Here is a 17,196-nt window from a genome sequence, read left to right on the forward strand (position 1 = left end):
CATGCCCAGCTAATTTTTGTATTTATAGTAGAGACGGGGTTTCGCCATGTTGGCCAGGCTGGTCTCAAACTCCTGACCTCAGGTGCTCCACCCGCCTTGGCCCCCCAGAGTGTTGGGGTTACAGGCATGAGTCACTGCACCTGGCCATCACTTGACTTTTTATAGTTGTTGTAGTATTTTAGTCATGAGTAAATAAATGCTAGTTGAAATGATGCAGTTCAGGAGAATCTTCTGCTTCTCTTACTAAAAAAAAATATATTTTTAAGTCCAATAAAGTTACACTAATGTTTATGTGTGGAAAATATTACCTTTTCCAGCCAGGTGCGGTAGCTCACACCTGTAATCCCAGCACTTTGGGAAACTGAGGTGGGTGGATCACCTGAGGTCAGGAGTTCAAGACTAGCCTGACCAATATGGTGATACCCAATCTCTACTAAAAATAAAAAAAACTAGTCGGGCATGGTGGTGGGCACCTGTAGTCCCAGCTACTCGGGAGGCTGAAACAGGAGAATTGCTTGAACCCAGGAGGCAGAGGTTGCAGTGAGCCGAGATCGTGCCATTGCACTCCAAGACTCTGTATCAAAAAAAAAAAAAAACGAAAATATTACCTATTCCATTTAGTACTATATGTTTTAAATGATATTAGCTGGTTTTTTTTTTTTTTGGCTTTATAATGTGGTTCAGATTTCTGTAGAAATTCTGGCTGTATCTACATTGCCTTAAAGTAATGGGATATTTCTTTTTTTCTTTTTCTTTTTTTCTTCAGCTGGAGTTCCGCTGTTGTCGCCCATGCTGGAGTGCAATGGTGTGATCTCGGCTCACTGTAACCCCTGCTTCCCAAGTTCAAGTGATTCTCCTAGCTCAGCCTCCTGAGTAGCTGGGATTACAAGCACCTGCCACAATGCCTGGGTAATTTTTGAATTTTTAGTAGAGATGGGTTTTACCATGTTGGCCAGGCTGCTCTCGAACTCCTGACCTCATGATCTGCCTGCCTCAGCCTTTCAAAGTGTTGGGATTACAGTCATGAGCCACCGTTCCCAGCCTGTCTTTTCTTTCCAAAGCCACCCTTGGTGATTAAATGTTAAATATGTACTAGTGGATATTACTTTGCTGAATATTGCCTAGTGAATATTAAGTATTTATTCTCACTTGCAGACATGAACTTGTGAATTCAACAAGTGAAGATTTACAACTTGATAAACCAGCTTCAGGCGGTAGGTCTTCAGTCTTAAGTCAGATTAGAAGATTATGTGAAATAATTATTTAATGCTTAACATTGATTTTTTAATGGTATCTTCCACATGAAATAATATTCCTCTAACATTTAATTACATGCCAGGACAGGAGAATTCATGTTGTCAAAATTCTAATACTCTCTAGAACAGTAAACTCATTTTATTTGTATTAACCCATTATAAATACATGTAAATGTTGCATTTATGGGTAGACAGAACTAAAAGAACAATATTTTTCCTACTTTTGAGATGCAAAATTTGTCTGGCATAATGCATTGAACAGGTTATTATTGAAGCTTGCACCAGACAACTGAACAAACATTCCTCAAATGTCCATGATACCCAGGACATAAGAGGCTTCCTTTTAGAGTATGGAGCCATGCATATCATCTCTTAATTGTTAGATGTGTTTTGAAAGAAATAGAAATATAACGGATTTTCTTATTTGTTTTGGCTCTGGAGTAGAGTGGGGACAAAACAGAATGGAATCACACTGTTTAGATTTACTAAAATGGAAGGATTGCTGCAAGATTATATCCCTAGTCTCCCCATAGCAAATGGCACCTGCTAGCTGTTTTTTGTTTGTTTGTTTGAGATGGAGTTTTGCTTTGTCACCCATGCTGGAGTGCAGTGGTGTGATCTCAACTCATTGCACCCTCCACCTCCCAGGTTCAAGCAATTCTCCCTGCCTCAGGCTCCCAAGTAGCTGGGATTACAGGCACCTGCCACCACGCCTGCCTAATTTTTGTATTTGTAGTAGAGCTGGGGTGTCACCATGTTGGCCAGGCTGTTCTTGAACTCCCAACCTCAGGTGATCTGTCCGCCTCAGCCTCCCAAAGTGCTGGGATTACAGGTGTGAGCCACTGCACCCGGCCTGCTAGTGGTTCTTGAGCACACTGAGTTCTGCTTTTTCCCAGCTTTCATGAATGTCTGGTTCTTCCTTTTTTGTGCAGTGTGTGTCAGCATTGTTTCAGTAATAAATACATTCTGGATATTAGAAATAATTTTAGTCACAGGAAAAGAAAAAATAATACTGTCTATTTTATAATAATAATATTTAATAACCCAAGCTATTAAGCTCATTAAATTGAGAAAACTTGTATTCCTGTGATTTCGACAGTAAAGGAAGAATGGTATGCCAGAATCACTAAATGAAGAAAGATGGTGGATCAGCTTTTCTGCAAAAAAATTTGGTAAGTCTCTTTTTTTCCCCTTTCAACTAAAGTATATTACTGAGTAATGTTTTTTATAATGTTGTTTTATTTTAGGAAAGTAAATATAATGAGCAGGACTCAGCTCCAGTTTTTTCTTACTGTTTTGTTTTTGAGACGGAGTTTCGCTCATGTTACCCAGGCTGGAGTGCAGTGGCGCAGTCTCAGGTCACTGCAACTTCCGCCTCCCAGATTCAAGCAATTCTCCTGCCTCAGTCTCCCAAGTAGCCGGGATTACTGGCACCTGCCACCATGCCCAGCTAATTTTTGTATTTTTAGTAGAGATGTAGTTTCACCTTGTGGGCCAAGCTGGTCTCGAATTCCTGACCTCAGGTGATCCACCCACCTCAGCCTCCCAACATGCTGGAATTACAGTTGTGAGCCACCACGCCCAGCCTCTCTTACTATTTTTTTTTTTTTTTTTTTTTGAGATGGAGTCCAGGCCGGAGTGCAGTGGTGTGATCTTGGCTCACTGCAACCTCCGCTTCCTGGGTTCAAGCAATTCTCCTGCCTCAGCCTCCCTAGTAGCTGGGATCGCAGGTGCATACCACAACACCCAACTAATTTGCTTTTTGTATTTTTAGTAGAGACGGGGTTTTACCACGTTGCCAGTCTGGTCTCAAACTCCTGACCTCAGGTGATCCACCTACCTTGGCATCCCAGAATGCTGAGATTACAGGTGTGAGCCACCGCACCTGGCCAGGAGTGGATTATTTTTATGGTTCCCCTTTTTAGACCATATAGGGTAACTTCCTGATGTTGCCATGGCATTTGTAAACTGTCATGGTGTTGGTGGGAGTGTAGCATTGAGGACAACCAGCGGTCACTCTTGTCACCATCTTGGTTTCGGTGGGTTTGGGCTGAATTCTTTACTGCAACCCATTTTATCAACAAGGTCTTTATGACCTGTGTCTTGTGCTGATCTCCTCTCTCACCCTGTGACTTAGAATGCCTTAACCATCTAGGAATGCAGCTCAGTAGGTCTCAGCCTCATTTTACCCAGCTTCTATTTAAGATCGAGTTGTTCTTGTTCAAACACCTCTGACAGTATTGCTGCTTTCTTTAAGTTTCCTGAAAGGGAGAGAGGAAATCTTAGGTTTCTCATTGCTGGGAACCACTGCAAGTATTCAGGAAATATTCACTACTTCCAACCTCATAATCCTGAAGTCATTTGGCACCTCTGAGTCAGGTGCGGGGGGAACTGGGCAGTGCAGAAGACAGTGGCCTGCCCCGTGCATTCTGGAGCATTCAATCTGGTGGGGAAACGTATAGTAAGTGGAGATATTTACTCTGTAAGAAGGTATAAGGTCTGGGAAAGAATTAAGTGGAATAAGGGAAATGGGGAGGCAGGGGGTGTGATTGGGGCAGCCTTGATGATATGTGATGAGCACGTTCTGTAGTTGGCCTCGCCTCTTTCTAAATTTCCACTTTTCACTTTCAACTCCAATTGGTTCTTTTTTATTTTATAAAAACTTTGTTAGAATTAGGTTTATATATTTCCTTGTTGAATTAACAGAATAATTTTATTTAACATCACTCTCTAGTGTGACTGAAAGCCTCTAATCCTTTACTATGATTTGTTTATGGGCATATTTCTTTTTACAGCTATGATAATTATTTCATTTTGTGTGGTTTCTCAAAAATACATGTGTTTCTAATCTCAGAGAGTTCCTGTACTAGAGCCCTTCAGATTTGGTGCTAATATCATGAAGTAAGAATTTAAGACAAATCTCGAGATATTAGAGGAAAGCCAATCTAAGAACAAAGACATTAATTATTAATAAATAATTAAATTATTTATTAATTAATTTCAAGTTGACATTTAAGTTGAGGCGTGGAGGTGAAGGAGACAGTTGGATAAGTCTGGAAGTAAGGAGAAAGATCTGGCAATAGACATAATTTTGGATTTTGTTTTTTTGTTTTTGTTTTTTTGTTTTTTTGTTTTGTTTTTTTTGAGACGGAGTCTCGCTCTGTCGCCCAGGCTGGAGTGCAGTGGTGCGATCTCGGCTCACTGCAAGTTCCGCCTCCTGGGTTCACACCATTCTCCTGCCTCAGCCTCCCAAGTAGCTGGGACTACAGGTGCCCACCACATGCCCGGCTAATTTTTTTTTTGTATTTTTAGTAGAGACAGGGTTTCACTGTGTTAGCCAAGATGATCTCGATCTCCGGACCTCGTGATCCGCCTGCCTCAGCCTCCCAAAGTGCTGGGATTACAGGTGTGAGCCACAATGCCCGGCCTATAATTTTGGATTTTATAGTTGTGTTTTGATAGCAATTGTTGATATCACCAAAATAATTCATCAGTGAGCTCCCTGACAGCTCCCCGACTTTTCTTTTTAAAGAAACAGGGTCCACTGGGTGCGGTGGCTCACACCTGTAATCCCAGCATTTTGGGAGGCCGAGGCGGGTGGATCACCTGAAGTGGGGGGTTCGAGACCAGCCTGACCAACATGGAGAAACCCCATCTCTACTAAAAATACTCAATTAACTGGGCATGGTGGCGTGCGCCTGTAATCCCAACTAGTTGGGAGGCTGAGGCAGGAGAATCACTTGAACCCAGGAGGCAGAGGTTGCAGTGAGCCGAGATTGCACCATTACACTCCAGCCTGGACAACAAGAGTGAAACTCCATCTCAAAAAAAAAAAAAAAAACAAAGAAAAAAATAAAAAGAAAAGAAAAGAAACAAAGAAACAGGGTCTTATGTTGTCTGGGATGGACTAGAACTCCTGGGCTCAAGTTATCCTCCTGCCTCAGTCTCCTAAGTAGCTGGGGCTACAGGCACATGACACCATGCCCAGCTTTGAGCCACTCCCAACCATCAGGTTACAAAATATTTAAATGTTACATACAGAGGTGCAAGGGAGATCTATATATAAATAGCACGATATAAATTGCTTGAATCTTTCTTTTTAGAGTTTTGTTTGGATGTGGCTTCAGAGCAGGGATTAGTCAATTCATTTTTACTTTTCTTTTTTTTTGGTGGATTCTCACTCTGTCACCCAGGCTGGAGTGCAGTGTCACGATCTTGGCTCACTGCAGCCTCTGCCTCCCAGGTTCAAGCAATTCTCTTGCCTCAGCCTTCTGAGTAGCTGGGACTACAGGTGCCTGCCACAACACCCGGCTGATTTTTTTTTTTTTTGGTAGAGACAGGCTTTCACCATGTTGGCCAGGCTGGTCTTGAACTCCTGACCCAAGTGATCCACCTGCCTCAGCCTCCCAAAGTGTTGGGATTACAGGCATGAGCCATCGCTCCTGGCACTTTTTTTACATTTTTAAATTACAGTTTTTATACCTATTCAAAAGTAGAGAAAATAGTACAGTGAACACTAAAATACCCATTCCTCAATTTCTGTGATCATTAAGATTGTCCTACGTTTTGTTCTTCTATTCCTTTACCTCCCTTTGCAGGAATATTGTAAAGCAAATCAGTCATCACATCATTTTATCTGTTCAGTGTGCATCCCCGAACAGCATTAACATTTTCTTATACAGCTACTATCTCATCATATCTGACAAAATTACAATGATTTTTTGGTGTCAGCTCATCTGTAACCCTTAGTTGAGTTTCCTCACTCTTTTTTTTTTTTTTTTCAGACAAAGTCTTGCTGTGTCACCCTAGGCTGGAGTGCAATCTCAGCTCACAGCAGCCTCTGCCCCCCGGGCTCCAGCAATTCTCCTGCCTCAGCCTCCTGGGTAGCTGGGATTTCAGGCGCACGCCACCATGCCCAGCTAATTTTTGTATTTTTAGTAGAGACAGGGTTTCACCATGTTGGCCAGGCTGGTCTCGAACTCCTGACCTCAGGTAATCTGCCCACCTCGTCCTCCCCAAGTGCTGGGATTACAGGTGTGAGCCACTGCGCCTGGCCAAGTTTCCTTACTCTTACCTGAACAGTATCTCATTTCCTCATTATCTGAAAAATTTTGCTTTAAATCTGGGTCCAAACAATCTTCATGTGCTAACTTTGGTTGTTATGCCTCTTTTAATCTAAACTGGCCTCTGCTTACTATTTTTATTTCCCATTTCATGAATTCTTTGTGGAAAGTTATTTCTTTTAAAATAGCATGCTCATGAGGTTGAAGGGGTAAAGAACATTGATCTCGTGGTTGCAGTGTGGATGAAAATTCAGCCTGAAATGTGCCTGTTTGCAGCAGCCAGTGGAGGAGGGTTGTTAATTTCACAAGCAGATAGTGGCAAAAGGCTGCTTCCAAATAGTATTTGCAGGCCAGCTGCGGTGGCTCACACCTGTAATCCCAGCACTTTGGGAGGTCAAGGTGAGCAGATCGCTTGAGGTCAGGAGTTTGAGACCAGCCTGGCCAACATGGTAAAACCCCATCTCTACTGAAAAGTACAAAAATTAGCCAGGCGTGGTGGCGGGCACCTGTAATCTTAGCTACTCAGGAGGCTGAGGCAGGAGAATCACTTGAACCCAGGAGGTGGAGCTTGCAGTGAACCGAGATCATGCCACTGAACTCCAGCCTGGGTGACAGAACGAGACTCCATCTCAGAAACAAAACAAAACAAAACAAAACAAAATAAACAAAAAAAAAACAAATAGTATTCAGGTTGTGTTCTTTATTGTCTATAATTTTTTTCTCTTCTTCCTAAGAATATTGAAAAACAAAGTTTAATGTTTTAAGATCTTAGAGGTATTAAGATTGTCTTAGGATCAGGACACTTAAATCTGCCAAAATCTGATAGGTAATGATGGGTCATTTATTTTTATTATTTTTTTTAATTTTTAAAATTTTTATTTCTCAGCCTTGGGATTCTGATATGTAAAAATGCAAGTATCTTCAAAGATAGAAAACATATACAGATATCATTAAGATGGCAGAACTCAGTATATACAATCATGGAGCAGTGCCTCCTACCAGCCCTCCAGCTAACTGCAGCTGCAAGCATGATTCTCATGCTGTCTTGTACTTAGTGTTCAACTAGTGACCCAGCTTCCTCAATCATAGGGAAGGGCCATCAGCAAATGGCACTCAGGCATGGGGGCTTGAGAAAAGATCCCACACACTCGAGGCCATGTTAGACATTTCATGAAAGGATTAGGTGTGTTACCCCCGGCTTTCTCCCCCAGAGTTTATCGAGACTGATAATAAAGTAAACGCATTATAAGCCACACATACAAGTTGTGGAGTCAAGGAAACAGAGTGACTTTTCTGTGTGTCCTATTTTATAGGCTTTAATTAAATTATTTGTGGCCTTGGATTGGGGGCAGGATTTGGTTATTATTATTTTTTATTATACTTTAAGTTCTGGGGTACATGTGCAGAACGTGCAGGTTTGTTACACGTGCCATGGTGGTTTGCTGCACCCATCAGCCCATCATCTACATTAGGTATTTCTCCTAATGCTGTCCCTCCCCTAACCCCGCACTCCCCGACAGGCCCTGGTGTGTGATGTTCCCCTCCGTGTCCATGTGTTCTCATTGTTCAACTCCCACTTATGAGTGAGAACATGCAGTTTTTGGTTTTCTGTTCTTGTGTTAGTTTGCTGAGAATGATGGTTTCCAGCTTCATCCATGTTCCTGCAAAGGACATGAACTCATCCTTTTTTATGTCTGCATAGTATTTCATAGTGTATATGTGCCACATTTTCTTTATCCAGTCTATCATTGATGGGCATTTAGGTTGGTTCCAAGTTTTTGCTATTGTGAATAGTGCCGCAATAAACATACATGTGCATGTGTCTTTATGGTAGAATGATTTATAATCCTTTGGGTATATACCCAGTAATGGGATTGCTGGGTCAAATGTTATTTCTGGTTCTAGATCTTTGAGGAATCATTACACTGTCTTCCACAATGATTGAACTAATTTACACTCCCACCAAAAGTATAAAAGCATTCCTATTTCTCCACATCCTCTCCAGCATCTGTTGTTTCCTGACTTTTTATTGTTTGCCATTTTAACTGACATGAGATGGTATCTCATTGTTTTTGATTTGCATTTCTCTAATGACCAGTGATGAGCATTTTTTCATGTTTGTTAGCTGCATAAATATTATATTTTAGATTATTCCTGCTTTCTCTTGTGGGCATTTAGTGCATTAGTCATTTAGTGCTATAAATTTCCCTCTAAACACTGCTTTAAATGTGTCCCAGAGATTCTGATATGTTGTGTCTTTGTTCTTACTGGTTTCAAAGGACATCTTTATTTCTGCCTTAATTTCGTTATTTACCCAGTTCTCATTCAGCAGCAGGTTGTTCAGTTTCCATGTAGTTGTGCGGTTTTGAGTGAGTTTCTTAATTTTGAGTTCTAATTTAATTGCACTATGCAGCGAGAGCCTGTTTGTTATTATTTCCATTCTTTTGCATTTGCTGAGGAGTGTTTTACTTCTAATTATGTGGTCAGTTTTAGAATAAGTGTGATGTGCTGCTGAGAAGAACATATATTCTGTGGATTTGGGGGTGGAGAATTCTGTAGATGTCTATTAAGTCCGCTTGGTCCAGAACTGACTTCAAGTCCTTAATATCCTTGTTAATTTTCTGTCTCATTGATCTGTCTAATAATGGGTCATTTATACTTGCCTTTGCTTTAAGCCTGCTTCAATAGTTAGTAAATATGTTTCTAGAGTTTTTCCAATTTAAAAAAATTGACCTGCACCTTGCTTTGGATTGTACTAAAATCTGATTTCAACACAAGCATAGTCTCCTGAATTGCTTTGGTTTTGTTCAGCTGAAGCCTTGGGGAGCACTGAAGCCAAGGCTCTACTGTACCAAAAATTTGAAGGCCATGCGAATGATCTGTATGTGGAAGGACTACCAGAAAACATTCCTTTCAGAAGTCCCTCGTGGTATGGAATCGCAAGGCTGGAAAACATCATTCAAGTGGGCAATCGAATTAAATTTCTTATTAAAAGGTAAGATGATAATCTGCAGAAACAAATTCAGTGTCTTCCCTAAGGAGAGATTAATTCGATGAGGAAGGGCCTTTTGTTCCCCTCTCATTATGACTTCCTTATATTTACAATTAACATTTAGATTCACTTATTGAACAAACATGTATTTAGTATAGGTATCAGATGTGCAAAATTGGGTCTAGCAAGAACACTGTCCTTGGGAGGCTTAATATTATGAAAAATGCAATGAAGAGTTATTGAGCATTTTTAGGGGAGAAGGCAAGGATGGCATACCCAGATCAGTCATTTGTGCATCCAGAAGGGAGGGAACATGTTCCAAATATGAGTAAAGGCAGGGAGATGTCAAATATGCCCACATATTCACATACCTCACCCATTCTGTGTGGAGTGAGGAGTGCCATGTGGGCATGGTGGGATTGCATAGATAGACTTGGGTGGCCAAATGGAGGAAGGCCTTAGATCCTACAAAAGCAGTGGCAGTCATTAAATGGTCTCATAGCAGTTCCCTCTTAAAATAATTTGGATCTGCCCTTTAGAAAGGTTATTCTGGCTTAATTTTGAAGGGTAATACATGGGTAGTTTGAGTGTTGGGGGTAGGAACAGAAGGCCTCTCTCTACTCATGAAAGGAATGTTGAAGTGGGTTGAGTCTTGCTTACTGATTGAGGTTGTGCATCTGTGTATATTCATTGGGAATGAGTTGTATATGGAGAGGAAAGGTTTAAGATGATACAGCAAGCTGCTTCTGGCTCTGCTGTGAGACAGTTCATCTAAGATTCAGAAACAGAATTGAGCTGGTTTGGGGGAAAAGTGACTCTTGCGTATTTATCTTAAAAAAAGATGACTTTGGAGACATCCAGCTGGTCTCACCTGAATATCTGAAAATTGCTATTTTCAAAATTCAAGTCACCAAAATGATTATTTTCACTATAAAATGAAGGCAGAATGGATTATGTTTAAAAATTGGCCAGGCACAGTGGCTTACGCTTGTAATCCCAGCACTTTGGGAGGCTGAGTTGGGTGGATCACCTGAGGTGAGGAGTTCGAGACCAGCCTTGCCAACATTGCAAAACCCCGTGTCTACTAAAAATACAAAAATTAGCCAGGTGTGGTGGCGTGCACTTGTGGTTCCAGCTACTCGGGAGGCTGAGGCAGGATAATTGCTTGAACCTGGGAGGCGGAAGTTGCAGTGAGTCGAGATCGCACCACTGTACTCCAGCCTGGACAACAGGATGAGACTCTGTCTCAAATAATAATAATAATAATTAGCAGTGCACAGCTGTGTGAGAAAGGCCTGTAAATTTCTTCTAAATGCTTTATTATAATATTAATATCAACTATGTATTTATGGTCCAGAACTTCTTACTCACAATACAACTGTAGTTACTCAGCCAAGAACAAATACAACAGGTAAAATAGTTGTGAAATCCTTTTTAAAAGTGCAGATTAATCTTGAAGCTTTAAAAATTAATCTTTTAAAATGATGGAACTGCTCCTTCCTTCACCTCCCCAAAAAATCTTTTGCAGAAGCTCAATACAGGCACTTCTTGATTTATCAATATGCACATATGCAGTGTAGGGATAACTGAAGCTTTTTTTCTTTCTTCCTTTTTTTGATACAGAGTCTCACTCTGTCACCCAGGCTGGAGTGCAGTGGTGTGATCTCGGCTCACTGCAACCAGGCTCAAGCAATTCTCCTTCCTCAGCCTCCTGAGTAGCTGGGATTACAGGTGTGCACCACCATGCCTGGCTAAGTTTTGTATTTTGTGTAGAGACAAGGTTTCACCATTTGGGCCAGGCTGGTCTCAAACTCCTAGGCTCAGGTGATCCTTCCGCCTGAGCCTCCCAAAGTGCTGGGATTATAGATGTGAGTCACCACACCCGGCATTAAGCTTTGAACTTTGGCCAGTGGTATCCAAGAGAAATACAATGTGTGCTGCAAATGCAAGCCACATACATAATTTTACATTTTCGAGTTCAACCTGAAATCATTATAAATAAATACACAATGAAGTATTTCACATTCTTTACTTCATTTGCATATGTTCTTTTTGTTGAGAATTGATGTGTCTTTCATACTCACAGCATATTTCAGTTTCAAGTAGCCACACAACTGTTCAGGGATAGCAGTTACTGTCCGCATTTGGACCTTAATGTTTATTCATATAAGCCCTGTTCCTAAAATGGCAAATACTGTAACTCTGGCCTGCACACGAATATCACAGCCTAATAGGAAAGATCTAAGAAGTCCCCATTGAACAAATAATGTTCTTTTCTTTCTTTTCTTTTTTTTGAGACGAAGTTTTGCTCTTGTTTCCCAGGCTGGAGTACAATGGTGCGATCTTGGCTCACCACAACCTCCGCCTCCTGCGTTCAAGCAATTCTCCTGCCTCAGCCTCCCAAGTACCTGGGATTACAGGCCTGTGCCACCATAATTTTTGTATTTTTGGTAGAGGCAGGGTTTCGCCATGTTGGACAGGCTGGTCTCGGACCCCTGACCTCAGGTGATCTGCCCACCTTGGCCTCCCAAAGTGTAAGATTACAGGTGTGAACCACCGTGCCCAGCCTATTTTCTTTGTTAGAGCTCTTTATTAGAGCTTTCTTTCTTTCCCATCTTTTTGTTTGCCATTGTGCACTGTCAGAGTAAGTGACCACAATTTGTAGATTATCTACCACCTTAGGAACTTAAGTTGCCAAGAACCAATAACTAGCCATTTAGTATGAAGTTTTGTATTGTCAGGAAATAAGTATTGGGAATCAAGTATGAATTATGTGTGCATATTAGGTGTTTACACATTTGTGCAGTTAATCATTCTCATTAATACTACAGTGAATAAATGTTCTCAAGTTGGGTTAATGGGTGTGTCCTGAAATATTGCTCCTTCAGCTGTCACAGTACCTTGGGGCAATTAGTGAAGGTCAGTCAGTGTGCCAAATAGATTTTGTGTGGATTATGGCATGGAAAGTGGTTGAGAAATTCTGTAGTAGGGTAAGAAAATAATCCTTGTCCAGGAGTCCTGCAGTGGAGAAGACAAAACTCAGTGCCTAACTCATAGGTTAAGCATGTTTTTTCTTTCTTTTTTTTTGTTTGAGACAGAGTGTTGCTTTGTTGCCCAGGCTGGAGTGCAGTGGCATGATTTTGGCTCACTGTAACCTTCACTTCCTGGGTTCAAGCAGTTCTCTTGCCTCAGCCTCCCAGTACCTGGGATTACAGGTGCACACCACCATGCTGGCTAATTTTTGTATTTTTAGAAGAGATGGGGTTTCACCATGTTGGCCTGGCTGGTCTTGAGCTCCTGACCTTGTGATCAGCCTGCCTTAGTCTCCCGAAGTGCTGAGATTACAGGTGTGAACCACTGTGCCTGGCCCTCAGCATGCGTTTGATTTAGCCAAAGAATCAAAGCATTGGTGAAGAATTGAAGATTGGAAGTTACACATTTTTTGCTAAGGGAATTAATAGAGAAAGAAAAATATTCCTGGAGGTAAATCTTCAGTTTGGATTAATGTGAACATGAAGAAACCTGTAGAAACCTTCATTTCTCAAGACAAAGCTCAAATTCAAGGTTGTGAGGAATGCAGTCACTGCTTTTGTTAGGGGCAGTTGTGACAGTGATTGCAGAAACTGAGATTGCAAAGCCCGTATTATATAAAGAATGTGCAAGTGCCATAGAAGACACTGCAAGGATTGGGTGCTGGAGCAGTGCTGGACCTGCCATCATCACCAGAGTGCAGCAGAGAGAATCTCCTCTCTTGCCATCACTAACCCAGCACTTGACTTTGTCCCACTCCTGAAAGATCTTGGAAGGAATTAAAGGTGCTTGGTGGTTTCTCATTCCAGCATAACCTTACTTGGCCTGACCATGAACCATGCGTTAGTCTTTGGACAGGGCAATTCAAATCACAGACCACATAACAAAAGAATTTTGTGGCCATCAGAACTGTCTCCTTAAACACACCATGGGTGCACTGTGTCCTCAGCTTGGTGAAAGGTAGATGTCACACGCGAGAAGGTGGTGGAGCCAGGCACGTGATGGAGCCTCGAAGAGTGGGAGGTGGCAGCTGGCTCTGTGAGGAGGGTGTGAAGTCCTCCCTGGGAGGAGCAGATGCCAGAAAAGGAGGTGAGGGTGGGCAGAAGAGGAGGCTGAGCAGCAAGTGAATAGACGTGCTCGACCTCAGAGGAGGAGAGTCCCATGTCTTTATTGGTAATATTTAAATGTGGTTGATACCGGAGTTATTTTCTGTGGCTGAATGGTTCAACTACTCTGAAATCCATGGGGAAAAACAAAACAAAACAAAACAAAACAAAAACTCATACTAAAAACCCTTGAGATGCTAAGTTTTAAAGTAAAGGAAATGTTACAAGATTTTCTGAAACCACCAACCTTTAGCAGTATTTTCAGACCTTCTCCAACATTTTCCACTGCCTTTGTCAGCAATCAGAGATGACCTTCACACTGAGGCAATCTTACACTTCCCTTACCCTTTTCCTTTTCTCTCTCTTTCTCTCCTTTCCTCATCCAGTAACTCCAGTCAGACTCCATTGTCTCCAAGTCGACTTTCGTCATCATCCACAACTCCTCCACACAAGCCCTGAACACGTGTCCATGTAAGTGACATCCTTTATGTCTTTATTTTTGTATTTGATTTGATTTGATTTGATTTTGAGTGCAGTGGCACAATCTTGGCTTACTGCAACCTCCACCTCCCGGGTTCCAGCATTTCTCTGCCTCAGCCTCCTGAGTAGCTGGGATTACAGGCACCCACCACCACACCTGGCTAATTTTTGTATTTTTAGTAGAGACGGGGTTTCACCATGTTGGCCAGGCTGGTCTTGAACTCTTGACCTCGTGATCCACCCACCTCAGCCTCCCAAAGTGCTGGGATTACAGGCGTGAGCCACCGTGCCCGGCCCATGATTTACTATTTATAAGAACATGGGCTTACTACTTGTGTAATACTTATCCCTGTATTTTAGGTGGGAGTTGCTGAGGTTTGGTGACTACATCTGGCCTCTCAGGGAAATGGCCAAGTTGTTCACATCTCACCTGTATAATGTGAAGTTGTTTGTCAGCTTCATTGGTTACTACTGTGAAATGAGTTATAAAGGGAAATTTTTATTTTTATTTTTTTATTTTTAGTAGAGACGGGTTTTCACCGTGTTAGCCAGGATGGTCTCAATCTCCTGACCTCATGATATGCCCGCTTCGGCCTCCCAAAGTGCTGGGATTACAGGCATGAGCTACCGTGTCTGGCCATAGTAAGGGAAATTTTTTATAAAAAGAAATAGATTTAGGCTGAGTGCAGTGGCTCACACCTGTAATCCTAGCACTTTGGGAGGCCAAGGTGGGTGGATTGCCTGAGCTCAGGAGTTTGAGACCACCCTCGGCAACATGGTGAAACCCCATCTCTACTAAAATACAAAAATCAAAACAAAACAAAAAAATTAGCTGGGCATGGTGGTGAGTGCCTGTAGTCCCAGCTACTGGGGAGGCTGAGGCATGAGAATTGCTTGAGCCTGGGAGGCGGAGGTTGCAGTGAGCTGACATCATGCCATTGCCAGCCTGGGCGACAGGGCAAGACTCTGTTAGTAAAATATGTGTAGTACCAGATGCTTTTTGGTCTCCTAATGACCTATCAAACTGCAGGTTTTTTTGGCTTTGTAATATATTCAGTTCCACATTTATTCAAGAATTGAGGACTTTTTATATCTTCATTACGTGCCAAGTACTGGGTGGGACACTAGGTGACAGAGATGAACAAATCCCTGATCCCAGGATTTCACAGTGGATGTTGGAATTTAGTGCCATTTAGCTTCATTCAATTCTGCAGTAGTCCCAAGATTTTCCAAGCTCATCCTGTCCTCCAGTGTCCTGTTGATTCAACTTCAGAATATATCCCAGAGTCTGTCCCTCTTCATTCCTCACTGCTGCCACCCTGGACCCATCTGCCATCATCTCTCACCTGGTTTATCTCAGTAGTCTCCTAACTGGTTTTCTTGTTTCCATGCTTGCCTCCTTCAGTCTATTCTGTCTTTTTTTTTTTTTTCTTTTTTGAGACAGAGTCTTGCTGTCTCACCAAGGCTGGAGTACAATGCTGTGATCTCTGCTCACTGTAACCTCCGCCTCCCAGGTTCAAGCGATTCTCCTGCCTCAGCCTCCCTAGTAGCTGTGATTACAGGCACAAACCACCATGCCCGGCTAATTCTTTTGTATTTTTAGTAGAGACAGGGTTTCGACATGTTGGCCAGACTGGTCTTGAACTCCTGGCCTCGAGTGATCCGCCTGCCTCAGCCTCCCAAAGCGTTGGGATTACAGGTGTGAGCCACCGCACCCAGCCTGTCTACTCTCAACACAACAGCTAGAACAGTCCTTTTTCAGTGGAATTTAGATCATGTTTACCCCTCTGTTCAAACTCTCCAGTGGCTTTCTGTTTTCTAAATGATCTTGCCCCCTACTACCTGTCTCACTGTGCTTCCTGCTATTCTCCTGCTCTTACTCCTCTGTATAAACATTTAACATGCGAGGCATGCTTGTCTCTGTCCTGTCTCTGGGCCTTGCTGTTCCCTCTGCCTGGAACATTCTTCCCCTAGTGTCTGCATGGCTCACTGTCTCACTGCTTTGGATTGAGGCTCAAAAATCACCTTATCAAAAGTGCCTCCAGGGTGCTCTGCATAAAATGTATCCTCAACTCATTTCCTATTTGATGTCTGACACCCCCACTCTTCTTCACTAAAACGTAAGCTCCATAAGGAAAGGGATTTTGTCTGTTTTGTTCTGTTGTATCCCTAAATACCTAGAAGGTTTTCAGTAAATATTTGTTGGTTGAATGACTAAATCAGCCTATTATTGAATCAGTCAATGTCCTCTGTAGGAGGGACTTCTCATACCAGTGGTGCATATCTGTATATTAGCTGGTGTAGGGAGGGACATGGTCAGAATGGCTCTGTCTGTGTGGAATAGTTTTGTGTAGCATAATCCCAGCAGGCTCCTATTGGGGTTAAGCCACAGTTTTAGCCTTATTAGTATCACTCTTTAATCATAAAGTCAGAGGATGTTAAAATTGAAAGGGATTTGGGAGACTATTCAGTTCGCTTTCTCATTATTGATGTGAGAATAACAGAGCCTAGCAAAAGTAAGTTAATTACTCACAATCGTAAAGCTGTACAGGTCAATCTGAAATTACGCTTCTGACATCACTCTGTAGTCTTTCCTACGTGTGTTCTCCCCTGGCTGAGACAGTTCATGGGCTTTCAGGTTTGACAATTTTCTCTCCAGTCTCTAAACAGGAGCTTTTATCTGGACATTCTAGGTTAGCCTAGATGGATGATGACCCTGTGAGGTGTGGAAAATCCCAAAGGTTGACCACTGTGAATAGGAACTACCCTAAATGTGTCAGGAGCACCGCAGGCACGCTCACTCCTCCATTTGCTGGAGCCGTGTAGGGTGGAAGGAAACCCATATCAAGACCATTTGCTGTTTCAGTTCTTTTATTGCGTGTGACAGTCCAATGTGTCTCCATTTAAATTCAGATTTTTTGATGAATGGTCAGACCAGCTGCAGGCCCTTTGGGCCAGAAGTCTTGATCTCGCCAACTGTTCATATTCTTTTCTTTTTTCTTTTCTTTTTCCTTTCCTTTTCCTTTTTCCTTTTGCTTTTCCTTTCCTTTCCTTTCTTTTCCTTTCCTTTCTTCTTTCCTTGGTCTTGAACTCCTGATATCAGGTGACCCACCAAGCCTCAGCTCAAGTGACTTGACACACAGGCTCAAGAAATTGGCAAAAAAACCCACAAATATCTACCTTGGGGATGAAAGTGTGATTCTAAATTTGGTAATTCAATAATATTAATAATCGTATTGATTAGCCCAAATAAAAAATAAATAGGGTAT

At 42.1% G+C, this 17,196-nt stretch overlaps 1 long non-coding RNA gene across 1 annotated transcript in view; it reads left to right on the top strand.

Moving 5' to 3' along the window:
• The first annotated feature begins 210 nt into the window (after positions 1 to 210).
• LOC129398218 (uncharacterized) overlaps positions 211 to 17,196 on the top strand; it is a 32,925-nt gene continuing 15,939 nt past the window's right edge. Inside the window, exons 1-5 of the long non-coding RNA XR_008625943.2 lie at positions 211 to 909; positions 1,156 to 1,214; positions 2,356 to 2,428; positions 9,131 to 9,314; positions 13,834 to 13,918. This is a non-coding gene — a long non-coding RNA (uncharacterized LOC129398218). The remainder of the gene's footprint in view (positions 910 to 1,155; positions 1,215 to 2,355; positions 2,429 to 9,130; positions 9,315 to 13,833; positions 13,919 to 17,196) is intronic.

The sequence above is a fragment of the Pan paniscus genome, chromosome 6 (assembly GCF_029289425.2).
Source record: "Pan paniscus chromosome 6, NHGRI_mPanPan1-v2.0_pri, whole genome shotgun sequence".
Taxonomy (NCBI): domain Eukaryota; kingdom Metazoa; phylum Chordata; class Mammalia; order Primates; family Hominidae; genus Pan; species Pan paniscus.